A 13,763-nucleotide genomic window follows, 5' to 3' on the forward strand; every position below is an offset into this window, starting at 1 on the left:
AGCACTGTCCATTCTTCGCCCATTGAATCCAGACACACAGTGGCAGCATGATGTCCAACTGTGGGCAGTATACTAGGTCACCCTGATCCTGTCGTCGCTTGATGTACAAAGGCACGCAATTCATAACAGAACAGAAACCAGAGCTAATGTTTATCCCTCTCACAAAGCCCAAGGGGTACTGCACTAGTGCCCCTACTGCTGTCGTGGCCGAGATCAACTAACTTACCACAGACTGCAGATTGTACCCAAGACCTCCCTGATCTGTTTCTCATCTGTTTACCAGATAATCTTGCTGAGTAAGTGGAGGAGGCCTGATCTGTATTGACTGCAATAGAGACTTTTGGCACACTGAGGATTGTGCAATAATTTCTATCTTATTCTGGTCTCCCGTGCGGTCATGGAAGTTCTTTCAGAATATTTTGAATAATTAGCTTACTGCTGGATTTGATTAAAAACTGATTAATTTGGTTCCAGAAGAAAGCTGAAGATGACTTGAAGTCGTGATTACAATGTTCTGTAACAATTTCCATAGAAATAACCCTGGAAAGTATAAAATGAGAAGGCAGTTCAATATATGAAACTGATGTCCTGAAGTTTACACTCCACTTTACCTTAGGGCTCAGGAAGAAACTAAAGAAAGCTTTACCTACTTGGTTGCTTGACCTGTTATTAGTCACCTCCCTCAGGTGACTAATTGATGAGCAGGGGAGTTCTCCCAGGTGTCCTGGCCAATATTTATCCCTCAACCAACATCACCAAACAGATTATCTGGTTATTATCACATTGCTGTTTGTGGGACCTTGCTGTGCGCAAATTAGCTGCCGTGTTTCCTACAATACAACAGGTGACTACAGTTCAAAAGTACTTCATTGGCTGTAAAGCACTTTGGGACGTCCTGAGGTTGTGAAAGATGCAATGTAAATGCAAGTGTTTCTTTTTTTCTTTCTATTGGATAGGCGAAAGGGCAAATTTTAGATGGACTTGTGAAAGAAATGGCTTGATGTGTTGAAAGGCCTTATCCTGTTCCTTATTAACATTTGATGCTTGTTAAAAGGCAGTAATTACCTGAGGTTTTTGAAGATATCAAACTGTGCAGTTGAAGATCAAGCAGTTTGTGAACAGCAGACGTGTTATAACCCTGACACGTTAACCCCACCTCCCTTTCCCCGCAGGTGCTGCCTGACCCGCTGAGTCTTTCTATCATTTTCTGTTTGTATTTCAGATTTCCATCATCTGCTGTATTTTGCTCTTTGTTTTATAGCAGAATCCAGAGATTGTATTGCTGTATACACTCACTGCCAACTCTTCTTCTTTCTTCATAGACTTATGCAGAAAGAAATTTCACTCATTAAAAGAGCAATGGCATCCATGGCCTCACACTGTGCCCCATAGGTAAGCGCCTTGATTCAACAACATGAAGTACAGTTTCAGGTCAATGCATACTAATTAACCTCTTTACATGAAATTTCAGCATACCATCAGAAGGAGTTTGAGGAAGGAAGTGGCCTCACATGGCACATTACATATTCATAGACCATTCCTTTCTAATAGAAGAGGTGAAGAAACAATACTTGACCCCCATAAAAAAATTACAGCCTTTAAGGCCTTTTTTAATGCTAATTAAGGTTTTTGCCAATTCTGCTAAAAGGGATATTATGTAGCACAGTAGTTGTGGCAGACACCACCCAAAAGTAATTAATAAAATATTATCACCACCCCATTGTTGATATTTTCCTCTGGCAATGGGGCACATGGTACAATACCTTGCTAGCTTCACAACACAACATGCACTGAGATTGAGTTCAGAGAGTGTCATGTAATCTCCCCTCTCTACAGGCTATAATGGGTTTGGACAGTCTCAGTTCAGTTCCTATTGGGTGTGAGACTACTGCATAAAACTGATTATAGCTTGGGACTAATTCGAACAAAATTGCTAATCTCAACTAGGCCTCATTCAGCACAGCAAAATAAATCTGGATCCCTTTTGCCATTCAGTACAACCTGAAATGGCTGCCTTTTGCTAGCATCTGGGTCAATCACACCCACTTCAGTGATAGGCCTCATCCCCAGACCCACTCAAATTGAGACAGAGCTCAGACCATATGAAGTGATCGGTGGACTTTCTTCATGATGCCAATGGCATTTTCAACAATGATCCTAGTGGTTGACTGAGCCTCATTGCATTGGCACTCAAGTTCAATATGTGGCTGCCACAAGAGTGTCATTAGCCAGGACTGAAGAGGATGGCCTTGGTTTCCCACGCACAATCTCCCTTTGCCTTCAAATATGCACGGCTATAAAATTGAGACTTTTACCTATTTGACCTAAAAGGGATGTTTGATTATTTTATGTTACTGATACAAGGTCAGGAACAGTCTACAAAGGTTAACTCCTAGAGATATAGAGCTATCTAGAATGTTAGTTAGGACATTTAGTGGAACACCAGATGAAACAGCCATCAAACTTGTGTATTCTCGTATATCACATTAGTTTTGAGACAGTGGGAAGTCATTGATCACATCTGTCACCTCCTGGGATTTCCGACTATGGAACTACAGGAGGATCTGGGTATAATTTATTTAAAAATCCTACTATTAAGGTAGATGTAGCTCTCAAGTGATTACATTCACAGAACAGCAGAGCTGGCGAATGCAGATTAGTACTCAGACTCAGCATCTACACCAGAGTAATTTAGACAATGAAAGTTAGTTTCGAGATTTCAGTGAACATTCACTGGTATTGTGTGGGAGATGTTTCTATTCAAGTGAGCCTATCATGAGGTGTCTATTGAAGTTATACACTTGGAAGAGGGATTAGTTGGTTGGTTCACAATATACTGGCAAATTCTTGAATGGGGAAGGAGTCAGACGTCCTGCCCTGCCCATTCATGTTAATACTTCGGGAATATAGGAGAAGAGAGACACATGAGCAGTCAGTAAATCAGGCAGTTAGGTCAGAAGGACATCTAGCCTAGTGAAGGGAAATTTACTTATCTCAAGTCCAAAGCCAGTCAGAATCAAAAGGGAAAGAGAACTGAACCTGCGAATAGAGATAGAGTGGTGTAATTTTCTTATTTCCTTGTTGTTGAAGAGGGTTCAGTAGTTAAGTGGATGAAGGTGAGATTTGATTACAACTGTTGCCCTAGACAATCACTTGCTCTCTGTTAACGAGTAGTATCTGCTGTCATCACAATAAATGTTTTGTCAGTCTGCCTTTGGAAAGATTGAAGAAGTGCACAAGAGAAGGGGCAAAACACAAAAGCTAGTTCAGATCATGGGGGCTTCTATTACCACACCCATAAGCTATGCTGTCACATAATTAGATATTGGGGAATAGCAGCACACTCCAAACTGTGTGAAGTTTGGATCGCTTATAGGAGTGAGCAGCACCGTTGTACCTGAGGGACTAAGGCAGACAACTTGTAACAACAGCCCACAACAGATTACACCCTTTAAGCATCCAGTATGGGGCCTAGCGAAGCAGACAATGTAGTTGTCATAAGCTCCCACCGAGCAGGGGGCTGGGGGATGGAGAGTGGGTGGTTTCACTCAAAGTGGTAACTTTAAATGGCAGCTCAGCAAGCCAGTCCTCAACACAGAGCTGAGGAAGGGTCATAGGTCAGCTCTGCCTCTCTAACTATCTCAATCGAGACAAGGGCAGTCTGATCTGGAAGCATGAGGGTCACAGAGAGGTCTTAATTTCTAGTCAGCTCGAGAGAGATACTCCAGGCTGACTTATGAACACATACAGCCAGTAAGAGAAAAGGTTAGTGACAGTTAGTTTAGGGACTGCTAACTCGTGAGCAAGTTTAACTCATAAGGGCAGGGTCATGTATTTTATTGTTTAATGATACAAGGAGCAATAGGAAATAGATACATTTTGCTGTTAAAACTGCATTCCATTCATTCATATATTTTTTATAAAATAAACCAGTTTGTAGGTTCCCAAATGGTCTCTTCTCACTAGACTGCTTTTCAGTCCATCTTCTGTAAAGATAGGAGCATGAATGTGACAGCAGTTATGAAATTACACAAAAGGGGTTTATTGTTAAGATCCCCAGATCATGCTGTTGTTTAACAAGATATGGGGCAAAAAGCATGCTCTCCAGATCATAGGGAATGTGAGGTCCACTTAGGGGAGTGATCGGTGACGCTGAACCAAAGAGAATATCTACTTTAGCCTCATCAATTTGTAACACTAGCACAGATGACTTGTGCAAAATGAAAGCGTTGTGGGACTACTTTAGGAAGCAGAAATAGACCTGCACGATACAGGGCTGGTGGTCACGGGCCAACTGCACGCTGATAGAGTAGACCACTGCATTATGGCTAGGGACCCAGATAGTCACATGGGTACCAATCATCTCCTATACTTTAGGAAAGCCAACAGTCTGGTGCAAATGGGCATGTTCCTGTTGCTGGTTAGTAGGAGAGGAAATGAGGATGTTGGCTCTCCTGAATAAAGCATCAATCCTTATTTTGATGTAGGCATGGACAGCAAATTGGCTGCTGCTCCCGTCTTGGAAGGAAGCCGATCCATAAAACTGAAGGGCCATGGTCACTTTGCTAGTGACAGTGCGGTCCCAATGCTTGAGTTTGTCTGTAGCTCTTCCAGCAGAAGGCACAGCTCTGGTTCCCTGCTGAACCTCAGCCTCCAGAAACCGTGCTCTTCGCCAGTTGCCAAGTAGCCGTGACTAGGCCTGTAGACATGGCACAGCAATGGTTCGACACAGTGCACCATCGGTGCTACTATGGTCTCTGACAGCCCTTCTCTGCTCCTGCTCGTCCTATTCCACTAAGTGAGATGCCAGGGGAGCACTGAAAGCAATCCCTATTGTAGTGAGCTTTCCGTCAGCAGTTCAATCAAACAGCTGTTCCATTCAAAGAGGATCACATGTGTGATTTATGAAGACCATAATTCAGTGTGCTAGTTGTTTAATGAGTAATTCTGTCAGCAACAGCTGTCACAAGAAGGCTTTGCAACACCCTCAATATCTGCACAGTAATTTCGCACCAGGTGGAAACTGAGCAGTGAGCAAGCACTACATAATACTCCCCACATTGCTGGCCACTCTAGCACACTTGACACCAAGAAGATTTACGCCAATACCAATTTCTAGGTGGTAGTTCCATAATGAGATTGATGATGGACTGGGAGCAAATCACTTCCACGCCCCCTTGAATGGGAATGATAAATAGCACAGGAAGATCCAACTGAGGAAGATGAAGCAAACAGAACTTTAGGGAAGTTTTACTGTCACAACAAAAAGAGAGAAGTGCAGTCCCCACCACATAAACCGCCCACATTTAAATCGGGCAATTGTTTAAATTGGGAAAATAGCGCAAACCATTTTCCATTAACAGTATTGTCAATTACAAAGTCGCCACTTACAGACGACTATTTTGGGCAGAAACAGGTGGTCAGGGAGCAGTGAGCACCTCGTTCAGGTGCAGTTACCAACTATACTTAATCATCTCTGAGTGGTGTCAGCCAATACTGAAGGTGATTGAAGAAATTATGAACACAATGATTGACAAATGTGTGAACAGAGGCAGCGTTCAAGCCTCAGTTAGATTCTTTTAATTAGTCGTTAATGTCGGATTTCACAAGCACTTTCGGTACTTCCCGATTTAATTAATTCTTTGGCGAGAGTTTAGCTACTGGTGACGATGTGCAATTAAAGCTACTCCTTCAGTCCCCCTCGTTTACTCACACAGAAAGCAACGTCAAATTTCGCATGCAACAAGTGAATATTGTGAAAGACATAGCCTAAAGTTCAGTTTTATTAGGCGGAATGAGAAACAAAACCAGGAAATGAGTCATCTGTCGTATTGTGCAGGGTCATATATAAACAACAGATTCATATCAACCGTCTTGTGCAGTTAGCAGGCAAATTGCATTAGCACCAACCTTCCCGCTTTAAGAGGTGGGGACTATACCAAAAGGTGCATTAGCCCAAGTTTCAAGCTCATTAACCAGCTCATTTTTAAACTTCAATTTGTTTTGCTGTCAAAAATTACCACCATCCCAAGAAGGAAAATTGTGCATTGGCCCAGCAGTGGCTAATCTGTGGTTTACCACCAAAACACCACGGCCTAGAAATTTGGCCGTGCTGCGCCCACTTTTCGTGCTCCACCTGGCGTACTAAGCTCCCAATATGGTGGGCAGGAAGCACGCACACATTTACGCCTGGAAGTGTGCCGCCCATCATATTGGATAAGGGAGATGCACTGGCGGCAGGAGCACACGTCGGGAACATTTAAATCCCAGAATAATTTATTTAAATGATGGTCCTGTGCATCTTACTAACCCATTTTCGAATGCCCCAGCACTTCATTCACAGCATGGTGAACTCGCACAGCACAGCATGGCGCTAACCAGCGGGAAGGCCCCCTCACCAGCGCTATTTAAAGGAATCATACAGTACCCAAACGGTAAGTTGCTGGTTTCTCATTTCAGGTTGCTGGTTGAATTTTGGGCATTTTTTGGTGCGTTTTATCACTCTAGAAAGTTTACTTTTTCTATACAAAGATGTTGCTGGTCATCCACTGTTGTTGTTATTGTTTGCCTCAGAAATAGTCTGACTGCGGACATGGGTGGTCTCTTAGGGCTGCCTTTTGGGTTGGAGGATGAGGGTGAGCAGCAAGGAAGACACCACAGAGCAGGAGCAGCTGCCAGAAGAGGGAGGAGGAGGACATGAATGCGCAGGAGGCCATATCCACAAAGAGTATTCAGGGATCACTTCTCCGACATTAATTTTACTCAGAAGCAATGTATGAGGTGCCTTCGATTCTCCAAGGACGCTGTCACCGAACTATGTCACCTGCTGCAGCCACAACTCCAGCCTCGCACCAGGGCATGGACAGCATCGCCTGTGGCTGTCTAGGTCACTGTGGCCCTCAACTTTTATGTCACGGGCTCTTTTCAGGCTGCAACAGGTGACATCAGCCACATCTCACAGTTTGCAGGGAGGCTCTGTATGCCAGTAGGAGCACCTACACTTCCATCCCTATAGATAGAGCAAAGCAGGACAAGACAGCACTGGCAGGCTTCCCCAGGGTGCAAGGTGCCATAGACTGCACCCACATTGCCTTGTGCGCTCCCTATCATCAGCCTGGCATCTCTATCAATCGAAAGGGATTCCACTCACTCAGCGCACTGTTGGTTTGCGACCACAGGCAGTGCACCATGCAGGTCTGTGTACACTATCCTGGCAGCTGTCATGACTCTTTCATCATGCGCCATTCCTCTGTGCTGCCATTATTCCAACCAGGCTGCCAAGTTATAGGCTGGTTACAGAGTGACAAGGGCTATCCCCCTTCAGACATGGCACATACCTCCTTTAAGGAACCCACGCACAGCTGCAGAGCAGCTCTACAATGAGTGTCATTTTGTCACAAGAAATATTATCGAGCAAACAATTGGCGTGCTCAAGCAATGCTTCTGGAGGAGTTCTGCAGTACACCCCTGACCGGGTATTGAGATTTGTCGTCATCTGCTGCATACTCCACCACTTCGCCATCATGAAGGACCAGCCTTCAACACCACTGGGAAGCAACAATTGCAGGAGGAGGAAGAGCAGGAAAAGGAGGAGAAGCAGCAACCACCAGTGCCCCTACCTGCCAGAACTCAGAGACCAGCTCATCGAGGAGTGCTTCACCTAAATCAGCCCTCCCATTCCCCTTTCAGTGCCACAATCCTAATCACCTCCGTCCTTACTATCACCATCCAATTGCTTTCCTTCAGTCCAGCCTTATGGGTCTGGCCCTCACTTCACTACAAATATAAACACCAACACCAAATCCAGAACAAAAAATCTAATTTATCAAACAACTCAATTCCAACTGTATCTAACAGTTAACAGAATTCATTATGAATGAACCTTGTGCAAGCCTTTAGTGCCGATATTTTGTGCCTGTTTTCTGATCCTCATGCTCCTACAAAATGCTTGCCCAGTGGTACGGCTTGGAAGGTGGAAGGTTGCTGAACCACCATTGAGGACACTTCTGGGCCTTGGAGGATGACCTAGAGCAGCTCTGGGCCTACGGGCCGGCTGCAGACTGTTAAATATCAGCGTGAACAGCAACCATCTGGGCCAACTGGCTGTGTGGCACTATCAAGGGTGGTAGCAGAGTGGATGGCGGGCTCATCCTGAGAGAGGTAAAGCTACTGTCCTGGGGCAGTGCCTCAGCAATCCTACGGCTCTGCTCAAGAACAGAGTGCAGGAGTGATGTGATGCTCTGGAAGCCCCTTTGAACAGTGGCCCCCCAAAGCCTAGGTGGCAGCCGTTTGATCTTCCATGCCAGCAGTGTAAGCTGCCATCGTGACCCTATGAGCTTCCATAGCAACAGTTTGTGCTGCCATGGAAGCTATCAGAGCTGTCATAACAGGCTTCATCATGGTGAGTTCCACTGTGGTGTTGATGGAGCTGACCACTTGGTCCATGTCGGACAGAATGGTCTCCGTGCTCTGCACAAAGCCTCGAGACAAGTTGTAGTTGGACTCCTCCATGCTCTGTAACATTGTGCACAAGCTCTCTGGCAGGCTGACCACTGCACCTAACATTTCCTGGTAGATGCCCATCAGCCTTCTTCGGTAGCCTCGACCCTCGAAGTCATCATCTGAATCCTCCGCTGCAGAACTAATGTAAAACCTCACCCTCCGGTGAGCTAGCGCCTGTGGCGTCCTATCCCCCTGCCCTAGCCCCTGCGCACTTGTGCCCAGTGAGTCACTATGTGTGGATATCTCCTACAACCTATCCTCTGAAGTCCACATGGTGCCGGTATCTGAGCTGGTGCTTGAGAGAGTCAGATCGAGTGCATCTTCTGGAAGGCTGGGCTCCTCCTCCTCCACTGGCTGAGAGGGGTCAACATTCTCAGCAGCTGAAATGAAAGAGAGGAACAAGGGTTAAGTTGTGGTGTGAAGGGAGAGCAGAGAGAAAGAAGTGGGTTTTGAAAGCATCTGCAGCTTGTCATGCAAAGTATGTGGGGTGAGGGAGATGTCAGAAGGTACAAAGAAGATAAGATCTGAAGAAACCATGTGCAACGTCTCCTCCAGCATTGCCAGTCGCCATGGCCTTGACTCTGCCCCGTCCTGGGGAGGGTCAGCAGGCTGGATCATCCTTCTTTGGTGCCAGCCCGCTACCTGGTGTTGTGTGCAACCTTCTCCTGCAAGTAAGAAGGGAGTGAGTGTGTTAGTGAGAGTCTTGTGAGGTGTTTGGATAACGTAGTTGTCATGATAGAATAGCTGATAGTCTGTGTGTGAGATGTGAGTTGTGGCTGAGTGTGGTTTGTAATAGTAGTGAGTGTGAGATTATGAGGTGTGGTGACGTGCGTTGCAGTCAATGTAGGAGAGTGAAGGGAAGTGGGGGCGAGGAGTCTTGTGAGTGCTGTCAGCATTGTTATTAATGAGGCTGTGAGTGGTGCCGCTGTTAGTAGAGTATGAGCAGTCTTCTTACCTTAAAAACCTAGTTAGATCATTGGATTTTTTTTATTCGTTCATAGGATGTGGGCATCGCTGGCGAGGCTGGCATTTATTGCCCATCCCTAATTGCCCTTGAGAAGGTGGTGCTGAGCCGCTTTCTTGAACCGCTGCAGTCCGTGTGGTGAAGGTTCTCCCACAGTGCTGTTAGGAAGGGAGTTCCAGGATTTTGACCCAGCGACGATGAAGGAACGGCGATATATTTCCAAGTCGGGATGGTGTGTGACTTGGAGGGGAATGTGCAGGTGGTGGTGTTCCCATGTGCCTGCTGCTCTTGTCCTTCTAGGTGGTAGAGGTCGCGGGTTTGGGAGGTGCTGTCGAAGAAGCCTTGGCGAGTTGCTGCAGTGCATCCTATAGATGGTACACACTGCAGCCACTGTGTGCCGGTGTTGAAGGGAGTCAATGTTTAGGGTAGTGGATGGGGTGCCAATCAAGCAGACTGCTTTTTCCATGGATGGTGTCGAGCTTCTTGAGTGTTGTTGGAGCTGCACTCATCCAGGCAAGTGGAGAGTATTCCATCACACTCCTGACTTGTGGCATGGCCTGGGAGCAATGCTCCTGGCCTTGATACGTTCAGCAATGTCTTCCCACTGTCGATGAAGTAGATGCATGGAGAGCCTCCTGTGACCTGGGGGAGGGGGAGGTGAAGAGGCTGTCCCTCCTTCACTGTCTGCACAAGGGCCTTCAAGGCAGCAACGGAGAACCTTGGTACCCACTCATTACCTCCTTCAGCCATTTCTTCATCACAAGTTCTTGCTTGGTGGCTACAGCCAGAATGCACCTCCTCTTTAAGAGGTGCTGGCTGCCTTTAAATGGCGTCAGAGGCGCCCAATATCACATCCCCCGCCTCCTCTACAGGAGTGCAGCCAATGAGTAGCGTGAGCAGCGCTGGCTTCACGCCTGCGTCACTATAATCAGCAGGCAGCACAAATATTATGTGCTGTCTGAGTCAATACTAACCCCTGCGTTTCCGGGCGTGATCGAATTTCTAGGCCCAGAACTTTCCATCAAGAGAAATATCAAATCCACTCCTTTTTTACAAAAATATGAAAGGCAGTTTCTCAATTTTTATGAGCATGGCACTCAGAGGATCTTTTCCGTGGGGTAATAGGATGAAACTTCTATTTAAAAAAAACACGCTTTCAAAAGTAGCAGACCAGGCCAGCATACATCAGTCAGTCACTATTGAAAGGCCATCTTGTTCATTTCAAACAGCAGAGTTTGTAACATTTCATAAGACAAATCAATGCATTTTCCCCTCATCGTGCTGCCAGGAAGTAGAGTCTGAAAAGGGATATAAAGAATGCTTTCAGAGGGAAATCAAAAAAGGAAAGCAAACGATTTACTGGACTCAGTGCAGCAGCATGTGTCAACAGACTGGAAAGCTTAGTAAATCAGGAATTTCTGCTACGCCATTTCCATAAAAGCTCACCCTTCAGCAAATAAAAATGTTGTATTTATTTCATCAGTTCTCTATGTAAATTGTATTGTTTCCCCAATATTGTTTTAAATTTAATTTGGTCATTTGCCTGATACTTTCTTTTCAATTCGAAGGCTGCTCTGTAAAATTATTAATCTTTTCTGCCATCTACAGTGTAGTACAGGAACATCTTGGAATGAATCTACAGGCTTCAAGCATTGTTTTCACTGTTAACTGGCAAAAATACCACACAATAAAAACTGGAACTCCCGTCACAAGGACTCCCTCCTACTCGTAAACAGTATCTCATTCTTTGTGAGCCCATCATCAGTGCTCGTGACGACAGGATTTACTGAAACAAATACTATACACCATCGTTGAAATACAACTTCACTTCATCCATCATAAAACTCTGCTGCTTAACTCATGTAGCCATCAGAGCTACAGTATATCCTCTTACTGGATGGTTTAGCACCCTCAAATTTTAGTTGTTGCAAACTGTCATTCAATATTGCACAATGTTGTTATTTAATCGATAGAGCGATACCTGATGCCAGTACACGGTATTGATAATACACCTCACCACCCACTACAGCCTTTGGAAAACAGAAAAGTTTTGGGTAAAACACACACATCTTTCAGTGCTATAACCTGCAAACATTCGAATGAATAAAATAAATTAAATAGAGTTAAAGAAATGTAGTGTTATATACATTCCTGAGTTCCAAGTTGTGATATTTTTAGCGCAGACATTTTATTGCAGTCCTCAAGGGATTTAAATATTGGCTGCACAAGCTGTTAGCCTTGCCAAGGCATTATTTTTTGAAAAGCCTATTGCTTGAAAGAGCCAAACAACAACATTTGTACAGGCTGAAGTGTTTAGCCTCTTGGATGGCAATTATTTCATAACACACTACTGCTGGGCACCAACTTGATTGCTTTTATTATTGGGGCAATTATTCCCCATCTCCTCTCAGGTTGCAGAAATTCTGTGTGTGTGTGTGTGTGTGTGTGTGTGTGTGTGTGTGACCGACCGTGTGAGGCTGCAAGAAAGCAAGTACGATACATAATCTTCCTTAGACCCCTTGCTCTTGATTTCCAAAATTAGCTTATTTTCTTCCTGAAAAAAAAACTGGTTTCAGTAGAACAGTACAAGCTACACCACAAGTATTTGACAGTGGGCACATTTGCAACTGTAAATGGGAAGTTAACGTTTTGCTAACCAAAGTTAAGTCTTATTTCTCTCTCTCCTTTCAGAAACCATTGAACATTCAGAAGTTCTGCTTTTATTGGCTCAGTTCTCCCCGGTACCTGAATTATATGTCTCCTGCTTACCTGAAATGTCACTTCTGCACAGACATGTCAACTCCTTTTTGCATATTAGCTCCAGCTGCTCTTTTAAGATGCAACTGGCCTTGCCCATGCTGCTGACATGTCTTATTCCTCCGTGTTCCCGCCTCTATCTTCTCAACTGCTTCTGACCTCAGTCTCTGCCACTAATAACCACATCCTCTCTAGTCCTCCATTGCACATTTTCTTGCCAAAAAATGCTGCTCCTCCACCCAGTCAAAAGAATTAGTTCTCTGCTGATGTCAGACACAGATTTTAATGCACTAACAGCTGACTCCCCTTGCAAATTCGACACTTTCTGCTGGTAAAATGGATTTCTCTTAAGGCATAGCACAATTTGAGAAATATTTGTCGAGTCAAAACGTCTCCTTCGATAAATTCATATTATTTTGTAAATTGTGCCTGGGATACACAAACAGTTCCCATTGTGTGACAAATGGATCTTGGGCTGTCAATTTTAACTGGGATTAAAAAATTAAATACCACTAAGTCATTGAAAGATCAAAAGTCACAAAATAATCATTGAGAATTAGGTCCATCGATGGGAAAATCCCAGATATGGCAGTCTGGAAAAATCAGGGACACCATGTGGGGCTAAATTCCGATTTCTTTCCCCATTTGTGTTGTCATAAGTGAAGCACATTCAAGCACATGCTTCATTGCAAACCCTTTGATATTTTATTAGCCAGTAGATAATACTGGGATAAAAACACAGATGGATTAAAAATGCTATGGTTTTTAATTTTTGGCCAACTTACCCCCCCCACCCCATTTGTGTGAAAACATACAATTATATAAATCTTGTATTCACCACTGACTGAGCCCTGTAGGACATTGCTGCCAGACAGGACCTGCATCGGGTGGTGAGGGAACCAACACAAGGAAGTAACCTACTTGGTCTCATTGTCACCAATCTGCCTGTCTCGGACATGAGTCTACATGATAGCACTGCTAGGAGTGGCCACTGCACAGTCCTCATGAAGACAAAGTCTCACCTCCGCAGTGAGGACATCCTCTGTCGTGTAGTCTGGCACTACCACCGTGGTAAACGGGACAGACTAAGGACAGATTAAACAGCCCAAAACTGGGCATCCATGAGATACTGTGGTTATCAGCAGCAGAATTACATTCCACCACAATCTGTAACCCTATGGCCCCACCTATTCTTCACTCCTCAATCACCATCACTCATTCAATGGGAAGTGTAGAAAGGCATGCCAGAAACAGCACCAGGCATATCCTAGGTACCTATGTATTGAAGTTACTACATAAGGCTATCTGCATGTTAAACACCACAAGCAGCAAGCTATACACAGAGCAAAGCGTTCCCACAACCAATCGGAGCAAAAGTAAGTATGGTCTACCACATCCAGTCAAGACTGGTGGTGGACAGCCAGGGAACTAACAGGAGGAGGAGGCTCCATGAACATCCCTATCCTCAACCAGCATGGAGTCCAGATGTAAGTGCAAGAGACAAACCTAAAGTGCTTGCAAGCGTCTTCAACCAAAAGTG

At 44.8% G+C, this 13,763-nt stretch overlaps 1 protein-coding gene across 1 annotated transcript in view; it reads right to left on the bottom strand.

The window, feature by feature from the left end:
- The window catches only part of ptprc (protein tyrosine phosphatase receptor type C), a 211,058-nt gene extending 198,727 nt beyond the window's left edge, over nucleotides 1-12,331 (bottom strand). Inside the window, exon 1 of the mRNA XM_067990622.1 lies at nucleotides 12,236-12,331. The gene's annotated coding sequence lies outside the window, so the exon portion shown is untranslated. The remainder of the gene's footprint in view (nucleotides 1-12,235) is intronic.
- Between the last annotated feature and the right edge of the window lie 1,432 nt (nucleotides 12,332-13,763).

Source organism: Heptranchias perlo, chromosome 9 (genome assembly GCF_035084215.1).
Source record: "Heptranchias perlo isolate sHepPer1 chromosome 9, sHepPer1.hap1, whole genome shotgun sequence".
Lineage (NCBI taxonomy): Eukaryota > Metazoa > Chordata > Chondrichthyes > Hexanchiformes > Hexanchidae > Heptranchias > Heptranchias perlo.